The 25,593-nt window shown below is 47.6% G+C and overlaps 1 protein-coding gene across 1 annotated transcript in view; it reads right to left on the reverse strand.

Moving 5' to 3' along the window:
* The window catches only part of LOC139765858 (uncharacterized), a 378,458-nt gene extending 358,522 nt beyond the window's left edge, over positions 1-19,936 (reverse strand). The window contains exons 1-2 of the mRNA XM_071693716.1: positions 19,824-19,936; positions 18,959-19,270 (exon numbers count right to left, since the gene is read on the reverse strand). The gene's annotated coding sequence lies outside the window, so the exon portion shown is untranslated. The remainder of the gene's footprint in view (positions 1-18,958; positions 19,271-19,823) is intronic.
* Positions 19,937-25,593: the final 5,657 nt, after the last annotated feature.

Consider the following 25,593-nt stretch of genomic DNA (forward strand, 5'->3'; position numbering starts at 1 on the left):
CACCGCCAGTTGGAGGGGTCGCTTACAGCATCACCGGTCAGCTGCGGGGCCGCGTCCTCACTCACGGAAGGAGCACGACCAGGAGGTACTTGGTGCTATTGAAATTACATAAATCTCTAAACCTCTGCAACATAGACTGATCGACTGGCTAGGAACTACAACACTGCAGATACAAAATATTCGACATGTTTTGGACTGGGAAGAAGGTAAAACAAATATGCTGTTGTAAGTTGGTCCGATATGTACCCAGGAGAAACGTCCTGAATTCAACACCAACTATTTGTTGCCCCCTTGTAACACCTGCTGTTACTTCTATCCACAAGCTACACTAACAAGAGGGAGCGAGACGATTGGGTTAGCCCTCCATGTTGTGTCTCAAAAGACGGCAAGAGAAAACCACAACTAGCAAGTCCACAGAGGCGACGAACGGTGTCAGCCTTATCTATCTCTTTGTGTAGCTCACACCAGTGGCCCTTGAGAGTCAGGGATCAAACGTGACACTGAAATGTCTCTCCTGCAGCGACATCTGGGTCGTGTTCCGCTGACGCGTGATCACTGATGGGAAACGCTGTCGTCTCTACACTGGTTTTAGTGACAAATCTCCGGCGAGATGTGTGGACTTTCTAGTATTCAGCGTGAAGAGTCGGGTCCATCTATCTGACAGGTACGATAAGCCGCGTCACCATAGGGTGAGGATGGCGGTGGTGGAAACGAGCACACAGTGGTCAAGGTGGCGGTGGTGGTGGGAGGCAAGCACCTCACCAGCAACTTCCACCACAAAAGGTAACATGACGCAAAACAATCTGACCGCTGCAACACTGGCCTTCCTCCTGCCTGACCCAGCTATCATGATATATATACTGACCCGCTGCCCCACCATGCTCTCCTGCCCCGCCCGCTGCTCCATCATGCTCTCCTGCCCCGCCCCGCTGCCCCAACATGCTCTCCTGCCCCGCCCGCTGCTCCATCATGCTCTCCTGCCCCGCCCGCTGCTCCATCATGCTCTCCTGCCCCGCCCGCTGCTCCATCATGCTCTCCTGCCCCGCCCGCTGCTCCATCATGCTCTCCTGCCCCGCCCGCTGCTCCATCATGCTCTCCTGCCCCGCCCGCTGCTCCATCATGCTCTCCTGCCCCGCCCGCTGCTCCATCATGCTCTCCTGCCCCGCCCGCTGCTCCATCATGCTCTCCTGCCCCGCCCGCTGCTCCATCATGCTCTCCTGCCCCGCCCGCTGCTCCATCATGCTCTCCTGCCCCGCCCGCTGCTCCATCATGCTCTCCTGCCCCGCCCGCTGCTCCATCATGCTCTCCTGCCCCGCCCGCTGCTCCATCATGCTCTCCTGCCCCGCCCGCTGCTCCATCATGCTCTCCTGCCCCGCCCGCTGCTCCATCATGCTCTCCTGCCCCGCCCGCTGCTCCATCATGCTCTCCTGCCCCGCCCGCTGCTCCATCATGCTCTCCTGCCCCGCCCGCTGCTCCATCATGCTCTCCTGCCCCGCCCGCTGCTCCATCATGCTCTCCTGCCCCGCCCGCTGCTCCATCATGCTCTCCTGCCCCGCCCGCTGCTCCATCATGCTCTCCTGCCCCGCCCGCTGCTCCATCATGCTCTCCTGCCCCGCCCGCTGCTCCATCATGCTCTCCTGCCCCGCCCGCTGCTCCATCATGCTCTCCTGCCCCGCCCGCTGCTCCATCATGCTCTCCTGCCCCGCCCGCTGCTCCATCATGCTCTCCTGCCCCGCCCGCTGCTCCATCATGCTCTCCTGCCCCGCCCGCTGCTCCATCATGCTCTCCTGCCCCGCCCGCTGCTCCATCATGCTCTCCTGCCCCGCCCGCTGCTCCATCATGCTCTCCTGCCCCGCCCGCTGCTCCATCATGCTCTCCTGCCCCGCCCGCTGCTCCATCATGCTCTCCTGCCCCGCCCGCTGCTCCATCATGCTCTCCTGCCCCGCCCGCTGCTCCATCATGCTCTCCTGCCCCGCCCGCTGCTCCATCATGCTCTCCTGCCCCGCCCGCTGCTCCATCATGCTCTCCTGCCCCGCCCGCTGCTCCATCATGCTCTCCTGCCCCGCCCGCTGCTCCATCATGCTCTCCTGCCCCGCCCGCTGCTCCATCATGCTCTCCTGCCCCGCCCGCTGCTCCATCATGCTCTCCTGCCCCGCCCGCTGCTCCATCATGCTCTCCTGCCCCGCCCGCTGCTCCATCATGCTCTCCTGCCCCGCCCGCTGCTCCATCATGCTCTCCTGCCCCGCCCGCTGCTCCATCATGCTCTCCTGCCCCGCCCGCTGCTCCATCATGCTCTCCTGCCCCGCCCGCTGCTCCATCATGCTCTCCTGCCCCGCCCGCTGCTCCATCATGCTCTCCTGCCCCGCCCGCTGCTCCATCATGCTCTCCTGCCCCGCCCGCTGCTCCATCATGCTCTCCTGCCCCGCCCGCTGCTCCATCATGCTCTCCTGCCCCGCCCGCTGCTCCATCATGCTCTCCTGCCCCGCCCGCTGCTCCATCATGCTCTCCTGCCCCGCCCGCTGCTCCATCATGCTCTCCTGCCCCGCCCGCTGCTCCATCATGCTCTCCTGCCCCGCCCGCTGCTCCATCATGCTCTCCTGCCCCGCCCGCTGCTCCATCATGCTCTCCTGCCCCGCCCGCTGCTCCATCATGCTCTCCTGCCCCGCCCGCTGCTCCATCATGCTCTCCTGCCCCGCCCGCTGCTCCATCATGCTCTCCTGCCCCGCCCGCTGCTCCATCATGCTCTCCTGCCCCGCCCGCTGCTCCATCATGCTCTCCTGCCCCGCCCGCTGCTCCATCATGCTCTCCTGCCCCGCCCGCTGCTCCATCATGCTCTCCTGCCCCGCCCGCTGCTCCATCATGCTCTCCTGCCCCGCCCGCTGCTCCATCATGCTCTCCTGCCCCGCCCGCTGCTCCATCATGCTCTCCTGCCCCGCCCGCTGCTCCATCATGCTCTCCTGCCCCGCCCGCTGCTCCATCATGCTCTCCTGCCCCGCCCGCTGCTCCATCATGCTCTCCTGCCCCGCCCGCTGCTCCATCATGCTCTCCTGCCCCGCCCGCTGCTCCATCATGCTCTCCTGCCCCGCCCGCTGCTCCATCATGCTCTCCTGCCCCGCCCGCTGCTCCATCATGCTCTCCTGCCCCGCCCGCTGCTCCATCATGCTCTCCTGCCCCGCCCGCTGCTCCATCATGCTCTCCTGCCCCGCCCGCAGAAAATACTCAAAACACCTGGGGCCGGCCCAAGACTGCTCAACACGTTGCCTGAGGCCATCAAGAACACTGTGGGATGTACACTAGAGAATCTCACGATGATCCTGGACATGAATGTGTAAGGTGCACTACATGACCAGGCGGGCGGGCTGTGTGCGTTAGGTCAGCCTGCGGTCCGAGGCCTCCAACAGCTTGATCGACCAATGACCCACCTCAGTCGAAAACTTCCGAGAGCAACATACTGTATTCGTAAGGTAAGACTACACACACACACACACACACACACACACACACACATACACACACACACACACACACACACACACACACACAATAAACAAGGAACGAAAACCATTAATTCATAATTCCATTTTCAGGGTAAACAACAACAGGCTGTGTACAAACAACATGGCCGTCGACCCCCCCCCCCCTTCCCTCCAGCCACAGCTGCCGACCTACGCCCCAAAGGTGCCGACCTCCCAGCAAGGGTGCCAACCAACCCCCCTCCTGCTCCCTCAAGGATGCCCCCCCCCCCCACCCTCCTTCCTCCAACCGACCAGACATCCTCCATCCCCCCCTCCCCTCACCACCCAGGCTTCGTAAGTAATACTTCAAAAAAACAATGACAAACATGTTTACAAACAGAGCGGGTCTGATACATCACTCGTCTAGTCCTCAGCTGGCGTGTGTGTGTGTGTGTGTGTGTGTGTGTGTGTGTAATCCCAGGGAGAGGATACCGGTGTTTGGTGTAAGTGAAGGCATTTGGCGAGAGCGTGTCTGTGTTGTGTAACTTGACTGTGAGAGAGAGGCTTGCATTCTGCTGTGTGACGTCTGTGAGGCAGTTACACAGCAAGACACGCCACGTGCACATACACAGAGAGCAACATACACCCCACATGACGTACGTATACATGGAGTACTGAAGGACACTGTAATCATTACCTTACAGCCACCCAGATCCGTGAAAAGGCGAAGGTCCACTAACTTCCTACAGACCACAACTCATGAATGATCATAAGAGGTTTCTTGTCTCAAATTATCTCACAATAATCTACGTAATGTTTCATGTTCATTCAGGTGACAAAAGGAAGCACTGTAATGAGTAACATTAGACACAAGAGAAGCAATGACACTTCCTCCAAAATTCGTAATTACTTACCTCGTCCTTTCTTTTTCCGTTTCGAAGTCTTCTCTATATTTCAATCAAGGCCCGGCCTTAATGTGGACTTTCGTCCGTGACGGGAGCCTTCAACGTGAAAAAAATCTAAGGTTGAAACACCTCTGGCAACAGGACTGTCCTACACTTTTTCTCCTTTCTATCAACAATTTCTTCTCTTCCACAAATAACCAAATGCACTCATACGCTGACGACTCAACAATGAATTCCTCCATATCCTTCAATACAGCTCTTTCTTCTCTAACTCGATCTGCATCTCGTTTGACACAACTTCCTCAATAAACTCACACTTGGACAGGATGTCTCAGTGGGGAAGACGAAATCTGGTAAGTCTAATACCTCCAAGACCCAGTTTCTACCCATCTTTCCATCGAAAATTCCTAACAAATTTCCTATCCTTTGACGAGTTTGTAATTCCACTTCTAGACTCAATGAACATAGATGGTATTACTGTAATATCCACTCTTTCTTGGCAACCTCACATCACGGGAATAGCTAAGTCTCCCTCTATGATCCATCCCCGTATGGAATCCTGCTCTTATATCTGGGATGGTTCTAGCTCTACATCCTTACTTAACAGAGTCGAGTTTAAAGTGGTCCGACTTATAAACTCTCCCAGGCTAACTTCAGTACTTTACCCGCTTATCCTGCCCCATTGTTGGTTCACTTTCCCTCTTCTATAGGTATTACTTCGGTTTTTGTTCCTGAGAGCTGGGTGCTTGTGTGCCCACACCACTAGCTGGGCCACCCAATACTCGGCAAGCTGCTGCGTCAAATGATTACTGTGTGGTCGTTGACAACTCAAGGGTGGGCCGTTATGATAACTATTTCTTTCCCTACACCTCGAAGCTCTGGAACTTTCTAGCTCTACATCTTTCCCAATAATTATGACCTGACGCACATTTATAAATACAAGTTTTACGCTTCCTCCAAAATTCGTACATCCTTTCCCTTGTCTCTTCCTTTTTCCCCGTTTCATTAGCCTCTCAATATTTCAATCAAGGCCCTTCCTTGATGTGGACTTTTATCCGTGACTGGAGCCTCCAACGTAGATAAACAAAAACCTTGGGTGTTGGGTGGCACGCAGCTGGCCTAGGAGGCTGGAAGGTGATGGGAGGGAGAGGTTGATAACATATCTCTCGCCTCAGGACGACCCACCTACGTCCACTTACTTTTTAATCTCATTCATTGTGGCTGCTGGACTCCACTGATAAACCACCTGATTCCACATGGACCACAGTCTCACACTGCCTGACCCGTGCGTATGACCCACACGGACCAGGTTGAGGGAGAGGGATGTGTACCAACCATTCCCAACCCTCTCAGCTCATGAAGGCCAAGATGTGAGTTTTGCCGCCTCAAGTAACTCATCTAGCCTAGCATCTTCGACCCTGGGTGGGTGTGTCCCTAACATCAGGTACTGATGAAGAAACGTTCAAATATCTCTATCATATATATCTATGTATGTATGTATGTATGTATGTATGTATCTATCTATCTATATATATATATATATATATATATATATATATATATATATATATATATATATATATATATATACCTTCGTAACTAGCCTATGCCATCTCTCTGAAAACACCCTGTATTACCCACGACCTTTTCTAAGGAGTTCCTGCAGCTCTAGGCTTGAGCCACACTCAGTAGCAGGGACATTAGGACTCCTTTGTAGCGGTGATGTCTTTGAAGAGACTGTAGACTCTTCCGTTATACGAGAATGGACTAGGTTCGCCAAAGCGAGTTTTAACAGGCGGTGTAACCTGGGGCAGGCGGAGTCCTGTAACACACACACACACACACACACACACACACACACACACACACACACACACACACGTTTCATCCTCAGCCAATTTTTTTTCTATATTGTTATTCAAAATATTAGCCGAGCTGTCAAGACTGACTGACTGATGATCTACAAAGAGACTTTTTCTGCTGAAGCTGACGACAGTTTTACATAAAGAAAAAAAAAATACGAAATACGTTGTTCTGTGGCCCAGCTGCTGCCGCCGTCCTATACCTCACACAACTTCCCTGCTCATAGTACTACGTTATGTTGACCAGACTCTCAGGCTTATCCTGGACACTTCCCTCCTCTCCCAGCCAGACCCGGGACCAGGCAGTCCTCACCAACACGTGATGGACGAGGCAGTTTGTTGGCCGTGTGAATGTGATGTATGAGTCACGATAGGGATGGGGCGAGGGGGCGGAGGGAAGCAAGTGATTAAAAAAAGACCTGGGGTCATCGACCACACTCTGGTGTTTACCGAGTCGTTAAAGTTACTTTCTTTTTGTTCTTGGTATTTCTGACATCACTGTAATCTGTGTCTGTGTCTCGTACACACTGAAAACACCGATCCTGTTTATAGAGCACGGTATTTCTTTTCTTTTTTAAGTTCTTAAGTCATCTGCAGACTCCTCCAGCGACAACCGTCTGTGGCATGAGTCTCAGGCTAATCTGTCCACTGGTAAGTTGTGAATTTTGTTGTAATGTCTCCTGTGGCCAGGGGTTACTCGCTCATGTTGGCCTCTGCTTCCTACCCAGCTGTGAGGGAGGACGGTGCAGGTGGCGACTAATGGTGAGGGACGAAGGTGGCGGTGGCTCATCTTTACCCTCTCCGCTCCGTAAGGCACCAGGTGGGAGCGTTGCAGCGTCGTCTGATCAGTCTGCTGATGTCTGCAGCCTGCAAGGCCGCGTACCCCATCACAGGCTAGCCAGGGGGAAACCATGAGATACACAGTTCTACATTCCAACACATCAGGTACAGTTCAGAGTCAACCTTACAAAAAAGTGGTGTTCTTAATTTTGGTCTCTCGGTATCTACAGGATTATGACAGATTAATACTATCCATCTATTTCTTCCATCGGTGACAGACAGGACCTTCAACCAAGGACGTATGAAGACACAGAAGACAAGAGCTCACGACACCTGAGTATCATACACACAACACTTCATAACAAGACGTGGCGGTACGAACACTCGTGAGGCACCCGAGAGACGAGCCTCGGGAAGAAAACGGGATTAAAGACACAAGAGCAACAATGTATGATGCACGACGGTACCGACCCTTTGGCGTGATGGCGTGACGGACCTGATTTTTATGGGTTGTGTTAAAAGGCCAGTCAGGCCTTCACTGCCCTGGGTCATAACGCCGTCCTCAACTGGTGAAGTACAGAATAAGGAAAAGGTTTCCGTAGTTTTGTTTCTTATGAACAGACTAACGCGGTCTCTCTCTCTCTCTCTCTCTCTCTCTCTCTCTCTCTCTCTCTCTCTCTCTCTCTCTCTCTCTCCTCTAAGGAAAAATAATGCCATGAGAGAAGACCGGACTTCCATGAATAAACGTAAAATAAGTTGCCATGCAGACAATGTTGAAGGGGAAAAAAAGCAGATCTTTCATCTCTTCCCTCGCCAGGACAGGAATCGCGTTTGTATATTTCAAGAGGCGTCTTGGTACACCTGACGATACAGCTTGTAGCGGAGACGTACAGATCGACAACCTAAGAAACGATATGAACGGTCTAGTGGACCAGAGGTCCCCGAGCTGGAAGCTCCTGGTCATGGTGACACCTGACGCTGCAGTATATCGACCCCAGACACACACGCTCCTCACCCACACCACACATCACTCTGGTCTTCCGCTAGTGATGTGGGACGCAATACAACATACCAAATTTTACCTCACCTCACCTCACCTTACCTCACCTTGCGATGGTTTCAGAAGTCTAGGCCTAGATCAAAATTTTAACTTTTGTATAAATTACTATGGTTTCGTAGGTCACTACAACAGCCAGGGCTAGGCCGAAGCTGCAGAGATGGGTGGGTCGTTGGTCGACCAAACTGTTGGCAGCCACAGCCCGCATGCCCACACAGCCTGGCTGGTAGGTACTTCTCCAGGCTACTCTTAAACTTCTCTATGTATCTTTTCTCCTACGTTACCACGCATTCTGGCTGGTCTGGTACAATTTGTAACATATCTTACTCATATTTCTCAACAAAATAGCCGGTGTTTCTAACAGCTGCAAGACGACTACATTCTACAAACAAAATCCGGCAATAATACGTCGCTGACACAATCCTGGCAGCATGCATCTAGGGATAGAAAAACCCTGAGTTATAATTAGATGCAGTTAGCGGTACCCGCTGGTGACTGACACACAACTGACAGCTTGCAATCAACCTTTCCCCGAACATTGGCTAAATTTCCTGCGCTTTTCTCTAACCCCGCAGCCTAGTATGCCATCAAAGCTTCCCACGTAAGCTGTTGGCTTGCCACACTGTAGGAAGCTACACACTTCGCTCTACAATGGGTGGGATGGTCTGGTGCCGGAATCCGACGTATTACCATATCAACAACCCTTAAATCTTCCAGTTCATTCATCCTAACCCTTTGAGGATGGCGATTCAATTCCTTGAGTGTGACGACTTCGCCCCTTAAGTACGATACAAACCACTTGAGTGCGATAAAACCCCACCTGAGTACGATGACTTACCCAAATGGATACGATGAAAGTCATCGTACCCATGTGTTAAACTGTCGCACTCATAAAGTTGAGGCAACAAGTGCCTGGATTATATCCCTGTAATTCCAAACTATGATAATGCTATCAAGAAATAATTCCATAAACTGTAACATAATCTTCAACATGAATCTTAATTAAGGAAAATAATATTATAACCCGAGGGAAACAGAATTACTACCTTGCAATACTGATGGACATGACAGTAACACCTTCTTAAAACTGGTTTAGTAAAACAATTGCCTGGGTTAGCCGTGCACCTGCACCACGTGGCTCAGTAATTATCTCTAAGTTATTTTTGAATTATTTGGTTAATGATCAAAGGAGTCTTTGCACAGGCAATTAATTTGCTTGTTAAACTGCGTTTTGTCAACCATTTGTTAGTGTTGATAGCGTCTCTTTCATCAGGACTTTAGCTAAATCATATGTTTAGACGAAGGTACAGTAAGGCCATCAAGCCTTATATACGATATATCCTGTACAAGACTTCGATTAATTATCCCCACGGAAATTATCCTCCGTCCCTTGCGTATGATGACCTGGCATTTGACATGACCCACTTGGGTTAGGTCAATGGCCAGGACATCAACTGCAAAGTTGTACAATTGCAATGAATGATCGTACCGTTGTGCTTAGAGATCGTGCTGTCATGATCAATGATCGTGCTGTCGTGCTCAATGATCGTGCTGTCGTGCTCAATGATCGTGCTGCCGTGCTCAATGATCGTGCTGTCGTGCTCAATGATCGTGCTGCCGTGCTCAATGATCGTGCTGTCGTGCTCAATGATCGTGCTGCCGTGCTCAATGATCGTGCTGTCGTGCTCAATGATCGTGCTGTCGTGCTCAATGATCGTGCTGTCGTGCTCAATGATCGTGCTGCCGTGCTCAATGATCGTGCTGTCGTGCTCAATGATCGTGCTGTCGTGCTCAATGATCGTGCTGTCGTGCTCAATGATCGTGCTGCCGTGCTCAATGATCGTGCTGCCGTGCTCAATGATCGTGCTGTCGTGCTCAATGATCGTGCTGTCGTGCTCAATGATCGTGCTGTCGTGCTCAATGATCGTGCTGCCGTGCTCAATGATCGTGCTGCCGTGCTCAATGATCGTGCTGTCGTGCTCAATGATCGTGCTGTCGTGCTCAATGATCGTGCTGTCGTGCTCAATGATCGTGCTGTCGTGCTCAATGATCGTGCTGCCGTGCTCAATGATCGTGCTGCCGTGCTCAATGATCGTGCTGCCGTGCTCAATGATCGTGCTGTCGTGCTCAATGATCGTGCTGTCGTGCTCAATGATCGTGCTGCCGTGCTCAATGATCGTGCTGTCGTGCTCAATGATCGTGCTGTCGTGCTCAATGATCGTGCTGTCGTGCTCAATGATCGTGCTGTCGTGCTCAATGATCGTGCTGTCGTGCTCAATGATCGTGCTGCCGTGTTCAATGATCGTACTGCCGTGCTCAATGATCGTGCTGCCGTGCTCAATGATCGTGCTGTCGTGCTCAATGATCGTACTGCCGTGCTCAATGATCGTGCTGTCGTGCTCAATGATCGTGCTGTCGTGCTCAATGATCGTGCTGCCGTGCTCATTGATCGTGCTGTCGTGCTCAATATCGTACCGTTATATTCATCACGGGGTTAAGAGGAAAAACAATCATGTCTTGCAACACCATACCTCCACCGAATCGATCCATACCACACAGTTACAATACAATTACTTCATCATAAACACCACATTACCATCGTCACATCTCTATCACCATCAGCAAGACAGTCTCCACACAAATATATAAAAAAAATATATATTACTACTTCACGAGACACCACACCAGTACCACTCCACACTTCTCCTACCATCACAAATTGTCACCACCACCACACCAGTACCATATCACTGTTACATCCTCACGACCATATCATCGCCACACAACCAGGTGGCAAGCAGGCGGGCGCGCGAGCTCGCTTGGTGGCGGCGGCGGTCGAGCGAGGGGCTGACCTCTGACCTTAGCCCCGCCCACGTCACGCGCGCACACCGACCATGTAAAGGAAATTCCGGCGAGAGTCAGGATCATTGATCGAGTCAGTGACGCCACACACTTTACCAAGGGTCACCAGGAGCCACTACGGTGACCAGTGACGCCACACACTTTACCATGGGTCACCAGGAGCCACTACGGTGACCAGTGACGTCAACAACAGCGAACATTGAACGTAACAGGAATGATCCGAAAATGTGATGCAAGTGGTCCCTTACCTGCTGTGTGAAAACGGATTATGTTGCACGCAAATATATGCGCGCGTGTGTGCGTGTGCGGGAAGGGAGATTTGGTATGAGGCCCTGTGGGAGAGTGCGTGTGGGATGGCAGAGTCGGGGTGAGATAGTGCGTGTGGGCTGAGAGGGATTTGCTACGCTAGCATGAAAGCTGAGAGTGTCTACAGAAAGGAGGCATATGTGATATGGCTATGGAAAGTGTGTGTGTGTGTGTGTGTGTGTGTGTGTGTGTGTGTGTGTGTGTGTGCAGAAGTTATCAGAGGTTCATCAGTTAAGGCAAGACATGCCAGCTGCTGCTGCTAAGCGAGGGTCCCTTAACACCATGGAGTTCTCATCGGACACCTACCTCGCAACCCAAGATATTGAGTGGGGTCGTTACTCGTTGTGACTTCTAAACTCCTTTTGTGCTACCACCCACAGGATGGTCATGGGAAGCCCAAGAAATTTGCCGGGATTACCAGCACAAATTAAAGTTCGTAAGTAATTTCCCTTGTCTCTTCTATTTCACCTACTTCATTGATCTCCCCATATTGTACATTAAGGCCCGGCCTTGATGTGGACAGTTGTCCGTGACTGGAGACTCCAAGGTACATAAAAAAAAAAAATCACACCCTCCCAGCCGTTCACAGGTCCGCGGAAGTCAGTGAATGAACGCACTAGGTTCCCTCCTGCCCGAGCGACCTCACCCTGGAGATACCAAGCCACCAGCTACATCCTTCCCTGCTCGAGTACCTGACCGGGTCCCTGAGAACGATGGCCTATTCCCTCATGTGATATCTTGGGCTATGTACATCTATATATAGACTATCTTCATCAACATCTCTATTATGAAATTTAACATATATGATCTACAATAAGGATATATAATTATACACTCACGAAGGTCCTTGTGGCCTTCTGTGATACAGAGGGTCGTCACTGTCATGTGAGAATTTTCATTTCACAGTTTATGATGTAAATATTCCAGTATTGCCAAAGGTCAGCCAAGGAACTTTACGTCGCAGAGATTATCTGCCGTTTCTCCACTACAATGGCGTTCCCTTGGTAATGCTGACAAGACCGGAAGCCATGGTTTAAAGGTGATCTGTGTTTTAACATTGCAAAATCCCTTTTAGTGTTATTAAACTGTATACGTATGCCTACGGTGTGGAAGCATTACACTCCTAGGCCAACGCCTCTTGTCTGTTATTCTGTTGGATTGTTTTGTTAATTCTCCAATAGTCGCATTTACCTTCACTACTTGATTTGTATCACGTGCTCATGGCTCTGAACCATATATATATATATATATATATGTGTGTGTGGTTTCAGTGAGAGGATCACTGACACCATGATATGTCGCCTGACTCACGTTGGCCTATAGATATTCATGGGAGTTTGCCCCTACTGTTGATAATGAACACACCAGATGTTCACTATGCCAACAAAGCTACTCTCAAAACCTGCAATATCAGTTACATGACAGTTGTAAAATTATCGAGTTCAGAGTCAATTCTCACTGAAAATTTCATTCAAAACAATGTTCCACCTCGGATATTTGAAAAGTATCCTGACTTTCGTTCTACTGTAAACAGTCCACTTATATCTGATACCTAATCCAATCATTTGTATTCTAACTTACCATGTAAACTGCTGAATAATTCACTCAATGCTGCCTAATCCTCATATTTCAAACACTGAGGCTCAGTCCCTGAACCTTTTGAGCACTCTATATCCTCTTTTTCGCCACTGTCTACAGAACGGGTAAAATTGCCTATCAGCCACTCTTGCGGTAAAATCAGTCAAATCAAATATGATTCTAATGGAAACGCTCCCTCATATCCCGATGTACACTTCTCTTACTAGACTTCTATATCTATACCCTACTGAACTCACTTAAAGCATCAAAAAAGTATAATCGAATGTCGATATTGTCTCATATATTCATATGTAGAGTTCAAATCTCTTAACTCTTTTTCTTCCAATGGGGGCAAGAATAAGGGTTTCCTACCACTGTTCGTGGTCTATTCCACTCAGGTTCCCTGACACAATTGCTGCGTTCCTTTGTACACTTTTCCATTAGTTCATTATAGTTCTTCCAGTGAGTACAACAGGCTGGAGCACCGTATTCCAGCATACATCGAATAAGTGTTGTATATATCTTTCTTGATATCTCAGAATCCATGTAAAAGGTAATTTCAAGTGCATTTAAGTTCAAGTGAAACTGTAGGAGTTCATCCTAGAGTGTGGCATACATCAGTGGAGGAGCGAACTATGCAAATGCAAGATGCTGGTGCCTGGGTCATCACCCCGACCTTATTCTAAGAATGCATTGATTGTCCAAACATACATAGACAAAGCGTTTCTGTGATAGTGTGGGTGAAGGGCACATAGTGAACACAGAGCGTCAGTGTCTACAATACATCGACTGAGAGGTTGACAGGTTTACAACATTACCCACCACAGACACCTCACCGTGTAGATAACGAGCAAAATATTATGAAGCCCGTTACCGTTGCTTCCATTATACTTTGGGCTTTACTCCATCTCCGGTGGTCGCTTGGCAAGACCTAACAAATGGCTCTCAACTCACCATCTGACGTCCTGAGGACAGAGGTATTCAGGTTCTACTTGGAAGCAGGTATCCAGATCTATCATTCTGTACAGAGCAGTGAGGGTAACATCTTCCTCTAGCTGTCCTTCCACGTCTTCATATTCTCGCACATTTCCGCTGAAAAACTTTTATTGACATTTGTCTGACCTTGTTTATGGCACTCACACTGGCGTGATTCTCAGTCCCCTGGATCCATTAGTGAGGTTTCGGGTATTTAAGCAGAATTACCAGCTTGTGAGGGACCAGTAACAGGTCCAGAGTGTGTCGAGGCTCTGATGAAATGTGATCCTTCCATCATCACACAGTCAGTAACACAAGCATATAACATTCGCGTAATAGTATTACTTTCCGTATTAACATTTCAGTATCTATATAACCGCCAACAGTTTAAAACAGGAACAAGAGAAAATCATTCCTGTTTTCTAAGGATTATCTTCAGAAGAAGACGAGGGTTACAAGGTAAGACTAGGATAGTGGGGGAAGTCACACTAAGCTTGTGGTGGAGTCATATAACTAACTCTTGCTTACATGGAGCATGTTTACGTTCCGCTTCGATGTGTACCAACCAAATAATGTTCTCATATGTTCCTCGAAACATGACTTAAGCCAACAAGCACAACCCTGGAGCACGACGGCACGACCCTTGAGCTCGGCGGTACGACCTTTGGGTACAATTGCCTAACCTTACAACTAAACCTTCACCGTTAGGTTATAAGTCATTCTACCGCACCTATAAGCTGTAGTGGCATCGTGTTCAAATGGTTAAGGTTGACATGTCTGTGCATAAACCTAAACAAGTTGTAAGTATTGACTCCGGCCTCCCAATTTATTTCCGTCATCACTTTTCTTGACGTTACAGACACAGCCTCCCGGTGCCACTTTATCCAAGGTGTTGTAGCTTTGCCAATCTGGTCAGATGACCAAAGAATAACCTAAGATGCGGAAGATGACATTCAAGATTTATGAATATTCTATTCGACTCTGGTAATGACCTCAGCACTGGCCAATAGTTTACTGGTCGATGGATGACGCCAGTGACCATGAGCCGTCATTTAACATGGTCAGTGATTACATGGTCTCTGTACCATGCAATGGTACTCTTAGCGGGTCATGCAGGTAGTCCAGAGTGAGCTAACTGGTACAGGCTACCACTGTATATGTGACATTAAATAAAGTAGAGAAGGGAATACTATAACATTCTAATACATACCACACAATTGTTCAGGATATGAATCCAGTCATGAAGTGTACAGGTATAAAAGATTAGCAAACAAAATATATATGAAATATAATCCAGTAATATTATGAGTTGACCGTACGTTCGTGTCAGGAGCCACTCTGGCCTTCGACACTGATCACTAAGACTGTTTGTGGTAGCAGACCGCGGGAATAGACACAACGCAGCCAGCTTAGTCCGGTTCGTAGAGAAACTTCGAGTTCATTCTTGAAAACATCAATGGACTGCTTCATGACATTTCTTCTTTTTTTTTCTATCTAAAGGTTAATCGATACGAGCAGTGAATGATCTCTGGGGCGTTCTTACAAGGTTAACTTGGCTCTGGGCTGCACAAGTACACTACCTGTACAATCAACATTTGTGCTATTTTCATATAACGGCTCGACCCCTGGGTATGATGACCTGAGCTTTATATAAGTCAAGCCATCATACCCATAACTAGCACTGTCGTGCTCCCGCAAGGGGTTATACATCCTCCCACCCACCCACATCCACACACACACACTGCTATCACGTGTTCATCAGTGACGTCAACCTACATAAACACTTGTTATGGTAAGATATGACGTTTATTAGGGCCAGCTTTCCGACGTAATTCATATACCTTACGTCAGGTACGGTGCGTCACATGTGCCCGCGGCCCTCATAACCACCGTCGTAAGCAAACCGTTGAGGATCGCAGCCCGACCGACCTAAAGCAACCAAGTTTTTCTTTTCTTCGTTAAACATTGAATTTTTATTCTTGCACCATGAACAGGGTGTGTTGTCCTTGAACTGTGGCCTTTCTCCGTGTTTCGGGGAAGGAGACTTTCGTACTGATCATGGTGTCAGAAGCGGTATGTCCAGAACAGCTTTACATATGATAACAAATAACAGAAATGGGACAAGTCTTCCTCCTTCAGTCATGATGATGTAAATGCGGAGAAACGAAAACAAAAGCAACAGTGATTCTGAATAAAACATATCCATATCTATCGTATCTTTCAAATAATAATCAACCGATGCAGTACGTTGTAATCTCGTCGGCAGTGGCTATACAAACACGTGCCAACAGATGTGGCTATACAAAGACGTGCCAACAGATGTGGCTATACAAACAAGTGCCAACAGATGTGGCTATACAAACACGTGCCAACAGATGTGGCTATACAAACACGTGCCAACAGATGTGGCTATACAAACACGTGCCAACAGATGTGGCTCTACAAACACGTGCCAAGAGATGTGGCTCTACAAACACGTGCCAACAGATGTGGCTATACAAACACGTGCCAACAGATGTGGCTCTACAAACACGTGCCAACAGATGTGGCTCTACAAACACGTGCCAACAGATGTGGCTCTACAAACACGTGCCAACAGATGTGGCTATACAAACACGTGCCAACAGATGTGGCTCTACAAACACGTGCCAACAGATGTGGCTCTACAAACACGTGCCAACAGATGTGGCTCTACAAACACGTGCCAACAGATATAAGCCAAGGCAGTAAGGTACGATGAGACACGAGCAGCTGATCAGAATATACTTCTCAACGTTTCGACACGTTTTCTTCCCCAGGATTAGTCGCACACATTCAGTTCTCGAAACCTTGTCATATCTACAGGTACATCATCACAGGAAGACCTTCTGTTCTTCATCACAATACGATTATGAATTCCCTTTAAGTGTACTAGTCCAACCCAGGTGCACAACATATACCAGGCCCACCTTACCAGAGCAGCCTGGTCAAAGGCTGAGCTACCAGAGTAGTAAGGCGGCCCAAGAAACTACGTGTGTTACCTAAGGTAAGAGGTCACACCAGCAAGTTTATCCTGATGACGCGGGGGCTGGCCCTATATGGCAGGGTCGAGGCATTCTGAATAACTTTCGCATATAGTGGGAAGAACGATGAGGGCGTGGGAGGGACTGTGTGAGCGTGGGAGGGACTGTGTGAGCGTGGGAGGGACTATAAGGGCGTGGGAAGAACCACCAACAGGCGGAGGAAGGAAACGATTGCGTGTCGGCGTGGGAGGAAGCACGCGTGGGCGTGGAGCCACCATGGGCGTGAGAGGACGCACATCTGCGCATCATAATGGGCGTGAAAGGTAATACTGTGGGGGTGTGAGGGTGCACCAGAGTGAGGAGATCTATCTGTAGGGCTTGGTGGGGAGTGCGTGAGGACGTGGGAACACGCAACAGTAAGTGTGGAAGGTATCATGTGGGACCGAGAGGAGCATTACATCTCTATGTCGGATGGACGTGTGTGAGAGTGGGTTTACCAGTGGACGTGTTGAGCAGAGTGGCCGGGAGGAGCTATCAGGTCTTTGTAAGGGCGTCTGTCACTTACATAGACTCCTGAAGTGCACACAACCTGGTGAGGGGCAGGGAACCTCCAGTGAACAGTGTGGTGAACACCCTGCGTAGGGAGGTCAGCCTTGGCCGTAGTTAAGTGGTGCGGTGCAGAGGGGGACTGCAGAGAGAATAAAGGACTAAATGTCAGGGGTCCACACCTGTAACTTTCTATCATGAAACATTTCAGGAAACCAAGGAAAGATCCGGGATCTCTTCTACAAAGGACATGTATTCCCACGGTGTACCAGACATCCAGTAGGCACGAGACCACCAAAAAATTAACACTCAGGCAGCACACACCAGGCACATCCAAGTCCTCACCAGGGATACTTGGTGACAGACTGAGAGGGTTGATGACAGGCCTACTGAGAGCGGTTGATATAGAATAGAACTTAAAGGTAACAGAAAGGTGAAGGATGCTGGAATGGACAGGGAGAAGCTAGGAAGAGGCGTGGTGAAGGGTGTGGTGAGGCGACACAATATCTGGTGAGGGCGCAGACCATGGTTGGTGAGGGGTGTGGTGAGAGCGTAGGTGCGCCTGTCCCAAGGTCCAGAGCGCAACAACCCTAGCCGCCAGTGGCCGCGTCGCAGTACTCTTCCCCTCCATCGCCCGCATGCTGCTGGACTCAGCACTTCCCTCCGTACTAGATCCGCTCCCCTAGTCATTATAACGGCCCTTATTCCATTTCTCATCACCCCTTTATTTGGTAACATCAATATCAGTAACTTGCAGATGCCCCCTTTCACCTAAGACGGCTAGTCCCGCAAGTACGTCATAAATTTCAAAACTTCGTTTCCCATAAAAATTACAGCGTCACCTCGACATGTAGAGCGTACAGTCGTAATGTTATTAAGGAATGCGTTCCGTCAGTATTCAAAATGTTACTGGAAGTAACACGGGATGTATCATCTGACATACAACATATATGGGACGAAACTTAATCTAGATACGTAATATTCAGCTGATCCCAGGCTCAGTATATCTGTCTGCCCTGATCTGTGGGAGACCTGCATGTGCTCTCGAAACCACTTTAACTACACAAGCACCCTTGAATACCATGGTACGATCCTTGAGCACGTCCCTGGAACATGGCGGTACGATCCCTGGGGACGACAGTACGACCCTTGAAGATGACACTTCGATCCTTGAGGACGACGGTACGACCCCTAAACACTACGGTACAACCCTTGAACACGGCACTATGAATCTTGAGTTCGACGAAACGATCCCCAGTATGACAGCGTAAACTTCCACCTCACCTCCTAAGGTCAGGCCAAAGGCTAAAGTGATCAGATTCAAAGGTTGTTCCGCCGGTCGCAAAGATCGCGCCGACGTGCTTAAGGGCAGTAACACTGTGCTAAAATGTTAACTCTACCTTATCAAGATCCTAAGTAAACAAATATGCTCAGAAGCTTTAATCATACAGTTATTCCTATCATCATAACTGCAACCTGCATAATTACCCCGAACCCATCCAAACTACCTACATTCCTAAAAGTCCCTGACATTACATATTCTTTGGCATACACTCGGACATTTTTTCCTCGTCTCAACTGACCTCAAGCCATAATCCCGAGAACCATATCAACAGCTGATGTAACTCACCTTTACTGCTACAGAAGAGAAAGCGTGGGCGTGAAGTGGGCTGGGATGTAGACCGGCGCCCACGCCCTTCGTCAGGAAAGACCCGTGGTGATGGTGGTGGTCGAAGTAGGTGGGCCGTGGTGACACCGTCTTCGTGGGTCTCCGGCTGCCCGTTCCTACCTTCAGGGTCAGTGTGGCGATTGTGACACTTGCCAGGGGCTACAACATGCCCACACTCACTCCCCAATATCACCACTACAGACAAGGTCCGTCTGTAGAGATCCGAAGTGTGCTTCTTATCACCAATTCAGATTTGTGAAATACCACTTAGCACTATAAAGTGGTAATAAAGAAACAGTTAAAATAAATATTTACGACGGGCTAATGATTCTTTCCAAGCGCTAGGTGGGCCTGCCCGCACCTTCCAAAACAAATGACGCAATATCGCTCACCTGGGTGATGCAAGGCTGTGTAAACGTCCACAATACTTGTGATGCTCCAATCATATGTCACTTTAAATGACGAAATACTGATTTCAATAAATGAATGCTTTTTATGCAGGTAAATAATGCCAGATATGGCGTATACAACAAAATCACAAAAGAATGTCCGAGTTACTTGAATACGTATTACGCTAAAATATTTCCTCTTCCTTCTAAACCGCTGTACATAGCATGATTACTCTCATTTTAACTGTTGATGCACTTAAAGATACACTGCCTCTTTCCCTCTCTCTCTAAGTGGGCACGCTAAAAATACTACGCTAGTCCCTTCAACAAACGAGCGAGTGTGCGCGAACCTAATTCACAATCTCTGAGGTGTTCCAACAGCACTTCTCTCTCTATTTCGCTTCTTCCCTTCTTCACAGAGGAGCATAAACACTCACAGTCCGAGGTAACTTCTTCAAACACACCGGATATCAAACCGATTCAAGTTATATCACATCCGTTGGAGCCCAGATTGACAGCAAGTTTACCCCACCGTGGCTAGACGTGTACTGAATGTTGTGTTTACAGTCTGGTGGAGGGAGGGGGATGAGAGCGGGAGCAGAATGGGGGAAGTGCTGGGGGAAGAAGGAGGGGGAAAATGGCGCCGAGTCACATGGCGGGGAGAATATAGAGCCGGTGTTTTGGATACTTATTCTGTTGTTACAGCGCCAGGTAACTGATGATTTGATATGCTACTTGAGTTTCAGGTACTTAGAAGCCCAAGGTGTCTTTCAAGGCGTCAAGGGTCTCGTGAAATGAGGAAGCTGGCGGTGTTTACAAATGTTAACCCCCCAACACCGGCCCCTTCGTGGGTTCGACTGAGAGTAGTTACACGCTAACGACAATTATTCAATACGCGAGTCGTGAGATAACTATGGTTCTCCTATAATAACAACTCACATTTTTTGATATTCTTTTAGTCAATGTGAAGTATAGTAATACTAGGATAAGCAGAAAAAGAAAATAAACTCAATAGTGTTGAAGCATATGGCGGTTGATGGAACTCTCCCTGGTGTAATACATGCGGCGTCTGGCCCAGTAGTTCTCACGTACACACACACACACACACGGAATTTCATACACGCGTGCGTGCATGCTCACAGTACTGAAGAGGTATATTCTTAATCACATTTTGCAAGGTAAATTTTCACACTTAAAATTCATACACGTAACCATATACAGTAGACACATATATTAACTTTTGCATGTTTAAGGTAGCGCGCGCGTGTACACACACACACACACACACACACACACAGTGCCGTTTACAAACAAACAACATGGTCAAGAGCAGAGCATAAAATGTCTCGGATATTGCCGAGTCGGAGCCAAACTTGGCTGGTGGGTGGTCGAGGCTCGAGCGGCCAGCCATGGTGGTGGGGTCCTGTCTGGCCCAGCGCCTGCCTGCTCTTCTGGCCCGCCTACCGGCAGAGCCATGGCCCGGCCTGACACTGTGCCAGGCCAACCCCCTGCACCAACATGAGGTGTAGTCGTCACGAACAATAATTAGAATGAATCGTGTCTAATCATCAAATACATCTATTCCTTTTTTTTTTTTCCTTAACACACCTTTGGCTATTTCCCAGATGTGGTGTACCCACGTCCTTGACTCAATCGTATTTTTCCTAGCCAGACGTTGAGAACTAGAACCATTATATGGCACATGGTCACTCAAGCACCGCTCAGACATCTTCCCCAAAACAATGCCAAACGTTCTTAGCTTGCATCAGTCACATTTATCACATAGCCTTTCTATCGTATAATCTTAGTGTCCCGGGTCACTCTTCTAACTGATGATGTCTCATACCGGTTTTGCTTGCGTCATATCATCATCGATCAAATCTTTAAGCCATTTCCATCTTACTATAACATCTTCATAGTTTACTGAACAATCCCAGGAGTCAGAGGTTCAGATCCACCTCGACCTAGAGAATAACAAGTGACTCTGTGTCTCCTACTGCCTCTCACAACTGATCTTCAAAAGAAAATTGTTTTCATAAAATAATTTTTCATGTTAATGTCGGCATGATACACGTACTCTTATGTACATGTCAACAATGATATTTACTGTCGAATGATTTTTTGTGAGGAAAAGGCACCAGGGTTATGGAAATGAAAATTGTTAACTTATATATATATATATATATATATATATATATATATATATATATATATATATATATATATATATATGAGTCAACCGACTGGGGAGGCTAACTTTAAAGTGATCAACTTTCCCTCATTTCCTCTCATTCCATTGGACTGGGGGCCACTTCATCTAGCATAATTACCATCACAATTACTCTAGATGTAGCAACGGTCATTCACAAAATCTGATCAGTCTGTCAGTATATACACACAAACTGATCATAATAAAACTTATCAACACTTTACCTTGGACGATGGTGATGCTGACACGCTGGTTTCCGAGAACACACCAAAGATATCATACGGACCTGCAGGAAGCCAGGTCAAGTTCACTGGCTGTTGTGGAAGCTGTTTGATGAATCATGGAATGACTTAATAGCAGAATTTTTCCCCCTTCTTATTTCTAGCAGAATGAACTTCATGAAGGTCATGTCATCCACACGAGCTTTTATATATGACTGAGGGACAACTCTGGTAAATTGTGGGTAATCGTCCGTTCTCCAGATGGATTCTGTTTCATTACCTACTTATAATTTCACTTTCTCGAGGCTAATAGCTTTATCTGCTGGGAAATGTGGCATCAAATGGCCCTCACGTATCTGTCAGCAGAGCACCATCTTCTCACAATGACGTTCGCCAAGGCAGGAACTGTGACAACATGCCTGACCAGCTTTGCTGTGGAAGGCGGAAGCCTTGGCCACAGCGTTCAATGGTCATGTGAATGGCTTCTCAGCTATTTGAAATTTCTTCACGTTACAAGTCTTTTGAAAACGTGAACATTCTTTTGGCCTCTCTCCTGTCCAAATAATGAAACACTTCATCTCATACCCCAGCAGCCAGAGGTCGTTAGGCACTGGGAACTTTCATATGGCCTCTCTCCAGTGTGAACAGTCATGTGCAGCACAAGAGTATTCCTGTAGGAGGACTTGGAAATGTGACCATCAGAATAGCTTTTCTCCTATGTGGACGATCGTGTGCCGCGTAAAATAACTCTTGAGGGATAATGCCTTTTGGCAATGTGAACTTTCATGAGGTTCCTCTCTTGTATGAGGATTGAGGTGACTCAGTTCATCCTCTGGAAGAAGGTCTTTGGACATTGTCGGTATCCACACGGTTTTCCTCCAGTGCGAATAACAATCTGCTTCACTGGAGTATTCATGTGCATCCAAGGGTGGTCTCAAACTAACATGATGATGGTACTATATCTTATATATATATATATATATATATATATATATATATATATATATATATATATATATATGCAAATAATACTTAAGTAGCGAGTTTACACAATACGCAGGTAAAATTACAAGGAGACGAAAAACACGTTGTTTACGAAAGAGCTTGACACTTCATATTTCCCGATACTTTGTGGCGATGCTATTTCCTGTGGGGAGGGGTGGCGCCGAGAATGGATGAAGGCAAGCGAGTATGAATATGTACATGTGCATATATGTAGGAACATGCAGGAGGGTGAAAGGAGGGCAAGGAATAGAGTGAATTGGAGCGATGTGGTATACAGGGGTTGACGTGCTGTCAGTGGATTGAATCAAGGCATGTGAAGCGTCTGGGGTAAACCATGGAAAGCTGTGTAGGTATGTATATTTGCGTGTGTGGACGTGTGTATGTGCATGTGTATGGGGGGGGGTTGGGCCATTTCTTTCGTCTGTTTCCTTGCGCTACCTCGCAAACGCGGGAGACAGCGACAAAGTATAAAAAAAAAAAAAAAAAAAAAAAAGCATATATGTATATGGCTGTGTGTGAATGTATATGTGTATATGTGTACAACTTGGCGGAAAACGGTTTGGGGACGCATATATATATATATATATATATATATATATATATATATATATATATATATATATATATATGCGTCCCCAAACCGTTTTCCGCCAAGTTACAGTCGACCGAGCATGGCGGCCGCAGCGTACGAACTCCACTCCAACGTCGTAATATTTCATTAGCGCCACAGCTGGGTGGGACGTTTATCTCAGGACATTTTCATATCTTAAGCGTATACTTCATCCAGCGCAGGAAAAGAATGAAGAGGATTTCTCCCCACAAAATGTACATGTCGGTGTTTATTCATTAATAGTTTTTAAGGGCGCGCGAACTATAATCTTCGCTGACTAATTACATGCTAATCACAAGTGAGGTTCATTAACATGTATGTGACGTGATTAAGATATCTATGATGATGCAATTAAGCGTGGCGGATATCTGCTTATTCTGAATTAAAGCTTAAGATTAACTGAGGAAATCCACCTCACGCAAAGGCTGCTAAGATTATAATCATCACAGAAGCACCAGTGAAGTGAGATTTAATCACACAAATTCCACAGGGTAATCAACATAATTCTTGACCAGTGGATAAACCAACATGTTTGTAACTCCCTGTGCACTGAGGTCTAACCATGGTTATGACTGCCTGGCCCTTGGCCTAACCCTTAGAGATCAGATCAAAGGCCAGGGATTTATACACACAGGTGCCACCGTCGTTTTCACGGGATTAACAAAACTGAAATAAATGAAGTGAATGGTGAAAAATTAAGTATTTTCTCATCCTCTTGTCCGGCTAACGGCAATGTTATGATTAATCAATACATCTAAAGTAAACAGCTCGAAGGCATTTTAGTATAAGGAAAAATACGATTGATATTTTGATAAGGTATTGAAAAAAAATTCAGCGTATGGGGAAATATGTATAGGCTTGGTATAAGATTTACATATGTATAACAGTAGGTCACAAGAAGATATATTTTCTGCAAAATGTCAAGACACGAGAACAACATATGAAATACTTTCACTTGTCTTATGTTAGCCTGTTAAGAACGACGTTATGACTCCTGAGAAAGACAACACAACCTGACCAAGAGAGGTCAGGTGAAAGGCCAAGATCATACCCATTGGATCATACCGTCGTGCTCAAGACGTTACACTTTCTAGCTGTTATTTGGATCCATCCCGATTCACTTATGCCATGACATAGATGATTCAACAGTTCTTTAGAAACATCCATCATCTGAATCAAAACGCAAAAGTTTCGGTCTTATCATAAAACTGATTTCAACTATTGTATCCTTAAATGCTACTTTTTCATATATTTCATATTTTATAATCTGTTCACCAGGAAATGTTCCTACCACAAAAACCATGATCAGCATAGTTTGGCGGCTTACGTTAGGCTTAGGTATATAGTGCGTGACGGTGACGGGTGGTGTGTGCCTGGAGGACGGCTCTGGCACTCGCCGCGGGACGAGGCGGCAGCTGCTGATTGAGAGGAGCAGCAGGATTAACACCAAACTTGGCCAAGCCTCACCTCGCTACTGGCTACTCCTCCGTGCCAATACATTTTGTTTCCAGCACACCATCTCAGATTAAAAGTACGTGAATAAGTTTAATCTCAGGTGAAGACGACAGTGTGTGTCAAGCCTTACGTTGCTCTTATTGCATGCTTAGATACTCCCTCATGGAGACACAGTCTTCCTCCGCGTTAACACGAGAGGAGTCATCATGACTGGTGTTCGCCTAGAAGAAACCACAAGTATATAAATTTACCAGGAACAAAACTAGGCTTGCTCAGACATCGAGCCCACTGGTTTTTCCAATTCTCTATTGTTTCCCGTAGGACATATGTTGAGTGTGTCGTGACCTCTAGGACTACTGGCAAACCAGTTCTGACGAAATGTTTACGTAGATAAAGGAAGTGAAATACAGATAACGTCTCGAGTTGATTTCGTGTGATGTGGTCAGCACTCGAGCTTATCTTGTTGTGGCTTGACTCGTGACACTACAGGCAGGTTGTGTTGTTGCCTCAGTCATGGACTCGCACTACAGCTCTGGAATCCTTTATCCTTATGCACTAATCCTCGCACTCATTCCTTGATATCAACGCCACACACCTACCCTCGCATGTACACCACACACACTGACGACGGTAGTGACATCGGTTAGCAGTTCTTCGAAAGAGGCAAAAGTAAAGCACGTAGAAACCAAAACAAAACCAGCAACAAC

Source organism: Panulirus ornatus, chromosome 56 (genome assembly GCF_036320965.1).
Source record: "Panulirus ornatus isolate Po-2019 chromosome 56, ASM3632096v1, whole genome shotgun sequence".
NCBI lineage: Eukaryota > Metazoa > Arthropoda > Malacostraca > Decapoda > Palinuridae > Panulirus > Panulirus ornatus.